This window comes from Anoplophora glabripennis, unplaced genomic scaffold (genome assembly GCF_000390285.2).
Source record: "Anoplophora glabripennis isolate ALB-LARVAE unplaced genomic scaffold, Agla_2.0 scaffold548, whole genome shotgun sequence".
Classification (NCBI taxonomy): domain Eukaryota; kingdom Metazoa; phylum Arthropoda; class Insecta; order Coleoptera; family Cerambycidae; genus Anoplophora; species Anoplophora glabripennis.
The window spans coordinates 200984-212896 of NW_019416626.1; the positions used below are offsets into that span (position 1 = coordinate 200984).

General features: G+C 32.0%; 1 long non-coding RNA gene across 1 annotated transcript; it reads right to left on the minus strand.

Annotated features, from left to right (window-relative positions):
- Positions 1-505: 505 nt before the first annotated feature.
- Positions 506-1070, minus strand: LOC111691778. Its single transcript, XR_002763056.1, has 3 exons — positions 943-1070; positions 738-827; positions 506-688 (listed from the first exon to the last, which is right to left on the minus strand). It is a non-coding gene; the product is annotated as an uncharacterized LOC111691778 (long non-coding RNA).
- Positions 1071-11913: the final 10843 nt, after the last annotated feature.

The window sequence follows — 11913 nt, forward strand, 5'->3', positions numbered from 1 at the left end:
ACGGCTGCAAATAACTTATTATTAAGTATTTTAACCTCCTGAACTCAAAAAACTTGGTCGCAAAGCCTGAAAGTGGTCAGTTAAATTTTTATTAACAAATTAAATGTTTAAATGGCTGTAAAAAGTTTATTTTTATAGCTAGTACGATCAATTTTACCATATCTCTGGTTCTGTTGGACGGAATGAGACGAAAGTCATCTCATTTTAAAGCTTGACATTTATTTTACAGGATGTCATTTTAATATTTGCGGTTTCTGAATAATCCATAAATTGAAACATGACATTTTTAAATGTTTAAACTACCGGTTATACGACAATGAAATTTACAATGAACTACATTTTACCTTTTCTAAAATTTCCAAAATTGATCAAATAGTTTGTAGGATCTCCTTGCAAAACCGAATGCTGTTCGTAATTCTTGTTTAATAAATAGATTAACATTGTAACGTTTAATTTTTACCTTAAAAGAGAGCATGTATATTATTCTGAAAACTGGAACACTCAGTATTTATAAGGTTTTATTTCCTATTTCTTTAAACATCTCTATCCATTTAAAATTTGTATTTTCATTCTAAAATTAACATCACACTGTATAGATAAGATTTGATCTTTTATGTTAAAAGGAAAAGGATATTCGTATAGTCCACCAATTGGGTTTTCCTTGAAGAGATTCCCTTTGCATTCCTAGCTAAAAAGTAATTTTATTAATAAAATAAATAACATTTTGAAAAACGTACCTTTTTATAACGGTAGACAGGAGTGTTTATCGTTCCTTGGAGTTTTTGTAGGCGGCAAGTGGCATCTCGAAACGCAAAAATGCTGGGACCCTGAAATAAAGATTAAAATAATAGTTTATAAATATAAATTTTGTATAACCTAATTCATTTCGTGATATGGTTTAGAGATTATTTACGTATCTAACAATTAATTAACGTAGCTTACCTTAAAGTGTATCTCTTACAGGCTTCTTAAATTTAAAATTCATGTAGTCCACTGGGCATTGATTCTTGTTTGTTTATTTTATTTCAAATTTGACATCTCGCCATATTGTCTCCTTCTTCTTCCGTGATTATTGATCGACTTAAATTAAGTCAAGTAGAGTCTGCGCGGTACAGTGTTGCCCGATTGTGCATAGCATTTTTAATGTTGAAAACTCCCGATTATGACATCGTCTTATTTTAGTTAGTTAATTTACACTTAGAATATAGTATTATAGCCTTCCGTTGCATTGTTGTATCAGGAAAAACCAATATTTTCAATTATTTCCGACATGCTTGACTGTGATTGGCAGAGCTATTGTCCAATCACACTATGATTAGTTTCCAAGGGGGGGTTTTTCCGCGCGCTTTCTGGGTGGAAAGACAGGAGAAGGTTAGATTTTTTGGAGGGTGTGTGTGAATTGGTGGCCAGTGAAAAATCTATGATTTCTGAAATCATCTTTAATTAGGAGCAATTTTTGTGGCCATTTATCAAGAATTTAGGGGTATATAGTGCTGTGGATTATAGTATTTTTGGTGTAAACCCCTTATTCTGACTTCTTATGAAGGATCACTGACACCACGCCGTGTGAAAATCGTATCCCCAGGAAAACGAATTGAGGTAGGCATTAGTTATTAGTTATTGTACATTTTTAGCGGTAATTCAATAATATTTAGTAATAGTTCAGTTCAAATTGCAAATTGTAAGAATTGTTTCCTTATCATTAGATACCATAAGGTCCGTATTCGTCTGTCCGCATACGCAGATAGCCTACAAGCGGCAAGTTTTATAAAGAACCCCTTAGTTAAGGGTAAGTATTTTTATTATAGTTATTTTTCTTTTGTTTTACATTTAGCCTTTTGTAATAAGCTCTATACTTTTGTAGCTGTAGTAAAATTTAACCATATAGGCAATGGCATGCGACGTTGCCAGTTTATTTTTATTACTAAAAATTTAGGTAAATTAATTTGTTAAAATAATACGTCACGTTGTGACCATATATATCATATGTATTGCGCCATAGCATTAAATTAATGTTCTTTTTTTAATTTTCCATTGGGGTTTTTTTTTGGGGACCACACATTCTTGGAATATTTCCTGAAAGCTTGATTCCTTTTGTTTTTGAAGCTGGTCTTCTACGTAACAGCATTTGGAACACTGTTGACGTTCCTGTACGTATTCAAATATCTCCTGTGACAGTCTCAGCCAAGCATTACGCAATCGGTGCTACCACGTCTACCATCATTCGTCATCTCATAGGAGTTTTGGTACAGCTCCGTGGAAGATCCTCTACCAGACATATTTCTTGGATAAGAAAGGATATCACGCAAGTTTTTGAAACAAACATTTTGCTTTTATTTTTTTTTCTCTATGCTTAAATTTTGATCGTAACATTAAATTATTAGTATTGGTAATTTGCTATTGCTTAGTAACATTTATTATTTGCTTAGCTTTACTGGCTTATATCCGATTGTTTGCATGTATGCGCTTGTTAATATTCTTTATTTATTGGCCATATTGGCACATTTACATTGTTTTTTTTTTTTATATTTTCTCTTTATTTTCCGCTTTATTGACTAGATTAATTGACAGCATTTTGTAATACGCTTGCGGAAATTAGGGGTACTTATCTGCTTATTTACGGTATACACCTGCTTGTGTGTATTTATGCGCATGCGCCTGAGCTCAAGCGACGCCATTTCGAAGCCTATTGCCTGTCTTTTGCATTTTGCTTAAATAGATTTTATCTCCCTAATCTCTAATCGTTTGCGTAGCTAGTCTCAATATTTGCTTTTGCTATTAATCAAAATACTATTTCAATTTTCAGACAGTATTCAGTAAATATGCAATTAACTCAATAAGTGTAAACACGTAAAATAAAATATATTCATCTTGTGTTGTACTATTATCGTATTTTATTTATCGTCGACCTCTTTTTGACTATTTTCGGAAGTCGACAGTCAACTATTAGGGTATTTGTACGGCTATAGAAAATTTGTCTGGCGCCCTGTTAACATCTAGAAGCCACTCCCTTCTCCACAGAGTTAGCCAAATACCCAAAAGGTATAACATTGACGAGTTGTAGGTTACAACATCAAATACATATAAGTATATATATAGTGCACTTGCATTCTGAGCTTTCGATCGAGCGCGCATACATCGCTCTCGACGTACGCGCGTTTTCTTCACGGGTTTTGATAAAGAAAAACTAATAACTATAAGGCATGAAATGATTGTTAGGATGAAATATCAGGTAACGTTTTTGGCTTTTCATCGAAGAAGAATAATAAAAAAAGCCTTATAAACAAATAAAACCAGCATTTTCGTTGAAATTTCACAACTTTTTAAGCTGCCATTAATTGTTAAACACATAAATTAATAACTGGAACTTACCTATCTTGTAAAATAAATGTCAAGCTTTAAAATGAGATGACGTGCGTCTCGATCCGTCCAATAGAACCAGGGATATAGTAAAATTGGTGCGCGCGGGGACGAAAATTGTAAGATATTTGCACTAAATTTGCAATAACTTTGAATAAAGTTAATCTTTTTTATTTTTCAAAAAAATATGTGTTTGTTATGAGAAAACGTAACTATTGACGGATAAAAAATGATACCAGCTATAAAAATAAACTTTTTACAGCCATTTAAACATTTAATTTGTTAATAACAATTAAACTGACCACATTCAGGCTTTGCGATCAAGTTTTTTGGATTCAGGAGGTCCAAATACTTAAGAATAAGTGATTTGCAACCGTGTCACTCTGATTGGCCACGGAACCCTATCTGGGTCCTAGACTGACTATATAGCGTGATATTGACATGAAAAGGTAAAATACGATTAATATTTTTGTCCTTTAACTTTATAGTGAGCATTTACTATTTACGGAACAAAATTTAAAAACAACAGCCAGTAACAAAGTAATATACAGCATGTCCGCGGTTAGGGTCAATAAGAGGAAAAACTTTTTTATTTTACATTTTACGGAAAAAAGGCGCACTTGATAAAAAGTTTTGCTTGAATTTAAAATGAGGTTGCCATAGTGAAACTTAACATTTCATGTACGGGGTATCCAGAAAGTAAAAAAAATCCGAAAATGAAATGTCACGGGAGTAAACTACCCTTACTTTTAATATTTCTGAAGAGTGGTATTTTGCAAAAGTCGTGCTTACTTTTCGCACACAAAATTGATTTAGTTTTTTACAGAACATAATAAATTTGGAAAAAAATGTACCTATGTATAATAAAACATTATTCGAACACTCCTCCGCCAACATCCACACTTTGTAGGCGTGCAAGGAATTCATTGTAGCTGCGCATATATATGGCAGAACGGCCATTTTCAAGATAGAGGGGGGTGGGGGGTGGAAATCTGGGGAAAAAAGTGGACCCTAACCGTGTAACGGTAAGTCAAAGCATCAATTTTTTATAAACCTAATCGGATCTACTCAACTGCGATTTTCTTGTTACAACATGCACTTTTATGGAAAAATAGTGGCAGACACCGCAGACTAGTAGTATGACGCTAATTTGAAATCCAGCGGCTAGGTATTTAACTTTATAATCTATTTTGAAGTTCATAATATGTAAACAATTTAATTGTAAATATAGTGAAGAAAAAAATGTAATTATAATGGAAGTACTTAACGTTGTAAGCTGTAAATACTCAGAACTTAGAAAACTATGAGACACATTGGGCTTTTGTGGAACTCTAGAACACAATAACATTGATTTTGATTTAACAGTTTTGATATCTTCTATTACGCCTAAACGAACTAATTTTCTTTTGTTCTAAGTTTAAATTTGGTAGATTCGACGCCACTTTCGAACTTCTGAAATTAACCACTCCTTTTTGAAATTAATAAAATCTTTCGTTTTCGATGAGACTATAAAGATACTTATTTAATTTATGTGTACCTATCTACTTTTCAAATAATAATTATATTGAAATAGACAATGGCAGTAGTGAATTAAAAATACAAACGAATTCAATAAAGAACGAATTGTGTTTTCCAGAATATACTTTCCTCTTATACTAAATCGGATGAATTCAACTTTGTTCAACAACAGTCTCAGTATCGCCTCATGCTTGATATACCAATTTGTGCCCCAAATCATGTTAAAGATTGCCACCCTAGACAAGTTTTTATGTCGTCATGCATAGCTCTGGGGTTCCAAATATCTTTTACTCTCTTATGCTGGAAAACGACACAAAGCCACTACTCTGGAGCTTGCAACGAGCACTCTATTGTTCTCAGGTTATATTTGGCGTATTTTACAATACAATAACCGTAGTTGCCAATCTATAGATTTATAAAGTATCAATATCTTCAGTATCTTGTTTCCATGATAGAAAAAGAGATTCTACCTTCATGAAACCAGCTATATGTATAAATGTGAAAGCAGAAGTTACACAAGTGATCTTCCATTGAGAGACATGCATCATTTGATAAAATATAGTCTTGACAAAGGTAAATATATATTCGAAACATCGGCAATTATTTATTTTTTAGTCGTTCTTACGTTCTTCTCTGTAACGTAGAGGATCCTCAGGTTTGTTTAACTTTGTTATCTTCACCTCCCCCCTTTATCACTTCATGCTTGATAAAACATTTTCTATCTCAAGTGATCTTAAAGATTGCCGACCGAGACAAGTATTTATTTCAGCATTAACAACTCTTATGGTTTCAAGCATCTTTTATCCTCGGATGGTGGTCATACAAACGCTAAATGTTACATAATTACGTTATAAATCAACTTCTTTGAAGTTTGAAATAAGTAATTGTTCTCATCGTAAGTCGGTTTATTCTAAGCGAAATAGAGTAGATGCAGTCGATTCTATAGGTATTCTAAACAATACTAACATAATTAGCATATGATACATAACTTTTCTTCAAACAAGTTACTGAGATTAATACGAGATGACAACCATAAACAGTATCTGCGGTGGATGATTTTGAAGTTTCGAGAGCATATCGCTATCTTCTTCAGAAAATTCTTCTGACCATCACTATCGTAAAAGAAATTTCTGTAAAATGCTTTAAGCTATAGTTGTCGCATACTCGTAGCCTTAGTTTTGATTTCAGAGTTTTAATAATATCATTTGTACTTTAAGTTTAATTTTCCTGTATTCTAAGTTTATCAGATCTGAACACCTGCATCCATATTTGTCATTATTCATAGAATTTTTCCATTTTCCAGAAGTACCTTAACTATGGGCACTTCCACACACAGTAATAATATGGAAATAAAATAATAGTGGATAATAAAAACAGTCAATTGAAAATACGGAAGAATTTAGCATAGGACGAGCGCTTATTATTTATTAGTAATATTGAATCAGGAAACTAAAAAGGTTTTCCACGATACACTTTATTTCTACTCTTTTTCATATGCAGATTAGTATGGCTAACCTAATACAGTTTTACTCTTTTATTGTTCATTGAACTGTTACGCATTGAGGTTCATTGAACCGTTATAAAACTAGCCAAGCATTTAAAACTCCTGCAGGTGGAGCACTGCATAAAAAAACAGGTTTATCCTTCATGCTGAAACATTGCTGATTTTAATTAGTTTTTATGCAGAACAGAATTATATAAAAATACACATTGATGTTTCAAATACATTTTTCAACTATCTTTTTTTTGTATAGAATGTATTGTTTTTTTATTTCTTTGTTATTAATATCGTTAATCATCTTTGGATTTTAATTATTCACCTACTAATGTCTCTAAATTTTGTAATTTATTATTTATAATACAATAAAATGTATAATTTAAATATAGGCATTAATCGTTGATGTTTCAAATTAACCTTCATATTTCATGCATTAATTTTTATGAATATATGAATAAAATAACATGATTAATAGTTCAATTTTAAAGATTTTGTATCTTATTACGATAACAGTGCCATGTTGCTCCAAGTTAAATACGTTTTTACTTCAGCATAATAATAATAAAAAATGATTTGGCTTCATCAACGACTTAAAGTTATTTTATCAGTTATCTGTATTATTCTTACTTCATTGTACATACATTTTTTAAGAAATGTTTCTCCGTACTGTCCCCGAAAACGTTTTTTAATAAGGGTGGCGCAGAAGTACCTCCACGATTTTGTATTTCAATAATTCTTTCTAAAATTAATTTTTGTTGAGTACCTAATTTTTAAATTAAAAAAAAAGGTACTTGGAAGTTTCGATATGGAGTGATACAGGCCTGCGGAAAGAATAACGATCGTAACTTTTTATTTGGAAAACGGAAGAAGCATTATTTCTACTCAGAGAAACTCGGATATGCTCCTTCTAACCATCCGATATTGCAACTTGTAGCCAAATTTGAAGAGACTGGATCAGTAGGAGATTTGTTGAAAATATTCAACGTGTGAAAGAAAGTGTTCATGAAACACCAACAACTTTAACACGAAGACTTTCCTTGCAGCTAGTGATCAAACGACGATCACTGCAACGCAAGATCTCCACATGCATCCATATAAAATTCAGCTGGTGCAACAATTGAGTCCACAAAACGTTAATGCGCGTTTAAAATACAACAGAGCCATATTAAATCTTGCAGCATTGAGGAAGATTTTGTAAACAAAATGTGGATGTCAGACGAGGCACATTTTCACTTTGTGGATTTGTAGACGGTACTGAAGTACACATAATCCACAATCGCCTATTGCCAGAGCCACAATTGCTCTTTTGAGTACACATTTCCCGAATAGATTCATTTCGTGCAACGGAGATTTGAGGTATCCCACAAGATCTCCAGATCTCACTGCTCCAGATTATTTTCTTTATGGTTATCTAAAAGAAAGGGTTTATGTAAACAAATCACAATGCTTAGAACAACTTAGAGCGAATATTATGCGAGATATTTTGGGGAAACTATAAGAAACTTTACCAAAGGTCATGGAAGATGTGCTGAATAGAGCTTATATTTGTCATCGCGAATTTGTTAGACATCATTTTTCGTAAATAGTTGAAAAAAACTTCAGGAAACATACTTTGTATTATGAGCTTTAAAATATAAATTTACTTATCTTTTCACATAAAAGCTAGAACGCGTGATAATTTATTTGTCAGTTTTCAGAAAGGTTTGGAACCTATTCATACTGTAATAAGTATCAGCCTCTTCTAGGTAACAAATACTGCGAAACAAGAGGTTTCAAGTAGTTTTTAAAGTGACCAGATAAAGTCATTGAAGGTTGCATCTCAGTATTTGTGCCTTATAACCAAAAGCAATTTACAAAGCCTAGCCGTCGCTGCCACTTATAAAAATGACATTCTAAAAATTAGAAAGCATATTGAATAAATGTACTCGCAAACATTTCTGGCTATCTGGCAAGCATCTTTCGGGACAAGGAGGAGGGAACAATTGATATTAGTTCTGCACGGGCTCCGCAGTAGACTATATCTACTCACGAAAATAAGACGGAATGGACGTAGGAATTCCCAAAACACCGCTACATTTGGTTTTAAAGAAATTAACAAAGAGATTTTTTAAAAAATAGGGTTATATGCAAATTCAGTTTTGTTGCATAATTTTCAATATGAAATAGTAAAATCATTTCAAGATAGCAGGTACGTAAGACATAAAAGGTCTGAATTGGCAAATAAGATTATGACAAACCTCTGTTTCCAAAATGGTCGGGATCGAAGTAAAATTGTCGAAATCCGGCAAGATCCTGGTATAGCAGTTTTCCTTCAGTTTCCACACAGTGCGGTCTATTTAACTTAAAGTCTTGGGGTTAATATTTTAATGGGTAATATCTTGTTTCCAAAATTCTACCATGTATCCACGATTCCCCGAATCTCGGAAAACACGTTGTCGCGTGCGAAATAGTCATAGTACGACCAACCCATGGATTAAACGATGTGTGAACAAAACAACGAAATACCTGAAATTCATTCTCTGAAAGTACATACCTACAACATCTCTAAGCTCCCACATACTACAATTAAAGTGTTCATGACAATTTATGGGCTTCCTTTCAAGAAATCAATAGTAATTTCTTCCACAAATTGATGTCGATGCGGTACTGTTCGTAACTATGGATAAGAAATAACCCCTCAAATTACAGTTCACTTGATTCCAATCGTTCTATAACTTTTACTGACTTTTTATTTGCGTCATGATTTAATCTTCTCCTCGTTTTTTCTTTCACTATTTGCACAGCATCGCAATTTCCAAAGCAGTTTCCCTTGCTCCTCTTCCTTATTTCACCCTACATGCGAAACTGGTTATGAAAATGGAACTAGACTTTCTCTAAGTCGGCCATACTATATAAACGAGGATAATCTCGCAGCTACATCCCGGACCTAAGTAATGAAGGAACTTAAATTTCAACCGGATAATTTAAACAAACACAAGTGGCAAAGGCATAATTAAACTCGCTTTAAGCGACAATGATTTTCCTTGTGATGCCTCTTTTAATGCCTCTTTATTACCGAGTTAAACTTTACTACTTCTAATATCTACATTTTTGGATGCCTGTCGGAGAAAACTGCAGATTGAATAATGCATATTTTAAAGTCCGTCTTTATTAAATTGAAAAAGTTATCTTGAACGCTGTGCCTTCCGACTACATTATCATTAATGTGACACCGCGATGTAGTAAAACGTTTGTGTCCATTAATTTATAAAATGGCCGTTTCATTAAATGTTCCACTACGGTGTAACTAACCCAATTTTATCAATTTTCTTTTATCAATAAACTGCCTTAAATGCACAATTGTGTAATTTTCATATTAAATAAACATGAACTTTTGGCAGCAACCATTATTATTTTTCGAAAACTGTCATAAAATTTAAACATGTTTCCTAAATGTCAAAAAGACACTTTAGTTAAATCGAACGAAAAGATATTTTTATTTTAGAACGAAAGATTATTTTAGAAAGACTTTTGTCTTTCATATAGCTGTTATTAATTTAGTTGGATTATCATGTATCGATGGTGATAGAGCAACTGAATCAAAAACTTCATCCACTTTGGAGGATATTCTATCCGAAACTTGAATTTCATTCTCAGAATAGTCTTTTGCATCTTGCATTGTTAGTAGTCCTTCTCCACTACAGTGGAGTCCTATAGTGAATGCTAATTATTTAAATAACCTGAAAAAAAAGAGAGAAACTAATATGTAGTCATATAGTAAGTAAATAAATAATTATCTTCATTAATAAAAAGTTACCATTAGGGACTTCTTGTATAAATGTTCTGTTTCTACTTTCGTCCAAATGGACTTCTTTGGACGATATCAAATCAATTTCTTTTCAAATATGGCACACTTATTGAAACACTTTTTACATATTTTTTCCCACAACCTATAACCAAAAACAATTTTTAACATATTCAAATTTTTTTAATTATGTATATGAACAAATTTTGTTATTCTAATTTCTCTTTTCAACTACGTCATCTCTCCTTGACAAAAACTAGTATGTTTCTCTTATCACAAGCAAGAGTCCTTCTTATAAGATGACAGGGTATTGGGTTCATTTCCAATTTTGAGTTCAGTTGTATATTTGTACCTAAAGTGGTTAGTGACTATGTATTTACTGTTTACAGCGAAATGTGTTCATATTATTATGTTTTGTTGTTGTTGTTATGATGAATGTTTGAAATATGATGATGACTGAATGATTTTGATTTGTTATTTATTTATTCTTTTATTTGGGCGCCATAAATGAGTTTTGTTTAATACTTATTTATTTTGTATAGAGCTGACTCAACTACAGAGTGTGGTTTTCTTAATTTCTGTCTTGTCTACTTGCACTTAAATTTATTGTAAAATGAAAGATAGATTAAAAATTTAACAAATCTTATTATATTACAATTTTTTTTTTAATTTTATAATTGACAAATATCTCCTTAATCTATGTTAATAATAATTATTATACTAAATTCCCCCTTTTATCTATATTTGCAATGCCATGATTTGAAAATTTATATGTCGACATATCAAACTTTTAAAACGGATTTTAATTTGACGTTGCATGCATATGCGATTGTTTGAAATTTGGCCGAATTTAATACTTACAATTAAACACTGTTAGACGTTAGGCTGGTTTCATAGTCGAATTCTGGATCAATGCTGCATTCTATCTGCTACCTGTGATTCATAGGGATTGGACTACTCGAAGTTGAAACTCGAGAACGTGAATGTGTAGAACTATGTTGCTGCCGCTTCACTTCACTTTATGATTATATTAACTTCTATTATTTTCACAATTTATCCCTTGTTCAATTTTAAATGTTAAAACTATGTATACTACTCATTATAGTCAAAAACTATTATGGATTTTAACAGTGTGAAAATTATTTGTTTCTGACATTTGACGTCACTCAGAATGACTTTGACGTTTGGAGATGTTGGTGTCTTGTTAGGTAATTTTTAACTAACTTGTTGATTATAGCTGATGTGCTCTTGTTATTTCAGGTACAAATTTAACGATGTTACCTGCTTGAAAACTTATGAGAGACTGGCTGGTTTGAGCTCGATTTTTATTTTTATTGAATCCAAAACAAATGACTCGTTGCCATGGAAGTGTCAACCCAAACTTTTGAGAATTTTTTATTTTAAAATACTGACTCTACGCATGTTCTAATGTTCTAATTAGCATGATCTTTATATAATTAGATTCTATTAAATTTTCTGAATATTTTGACACCCTTGACTTCTTTCTACGTCAATTTTTAAACTTTCAACAAATTTTACTTAATTTTGAGAATTTTGATTAAATTATGCTATACAGCATGATTTTCTGCCTGTATGTTTATTCACTGTCTTCAAATTGAACCGCTTTTCACTTTTTTAATAGTCTTTTAGTGTTTATGTAGCTTAACAATTGAAATGTTTTTAGAGCTACCGATTCATAGAAAACTTTTAAAGTTTATACACAAATTTGAATTTGGATTGGAATCTCAAAACA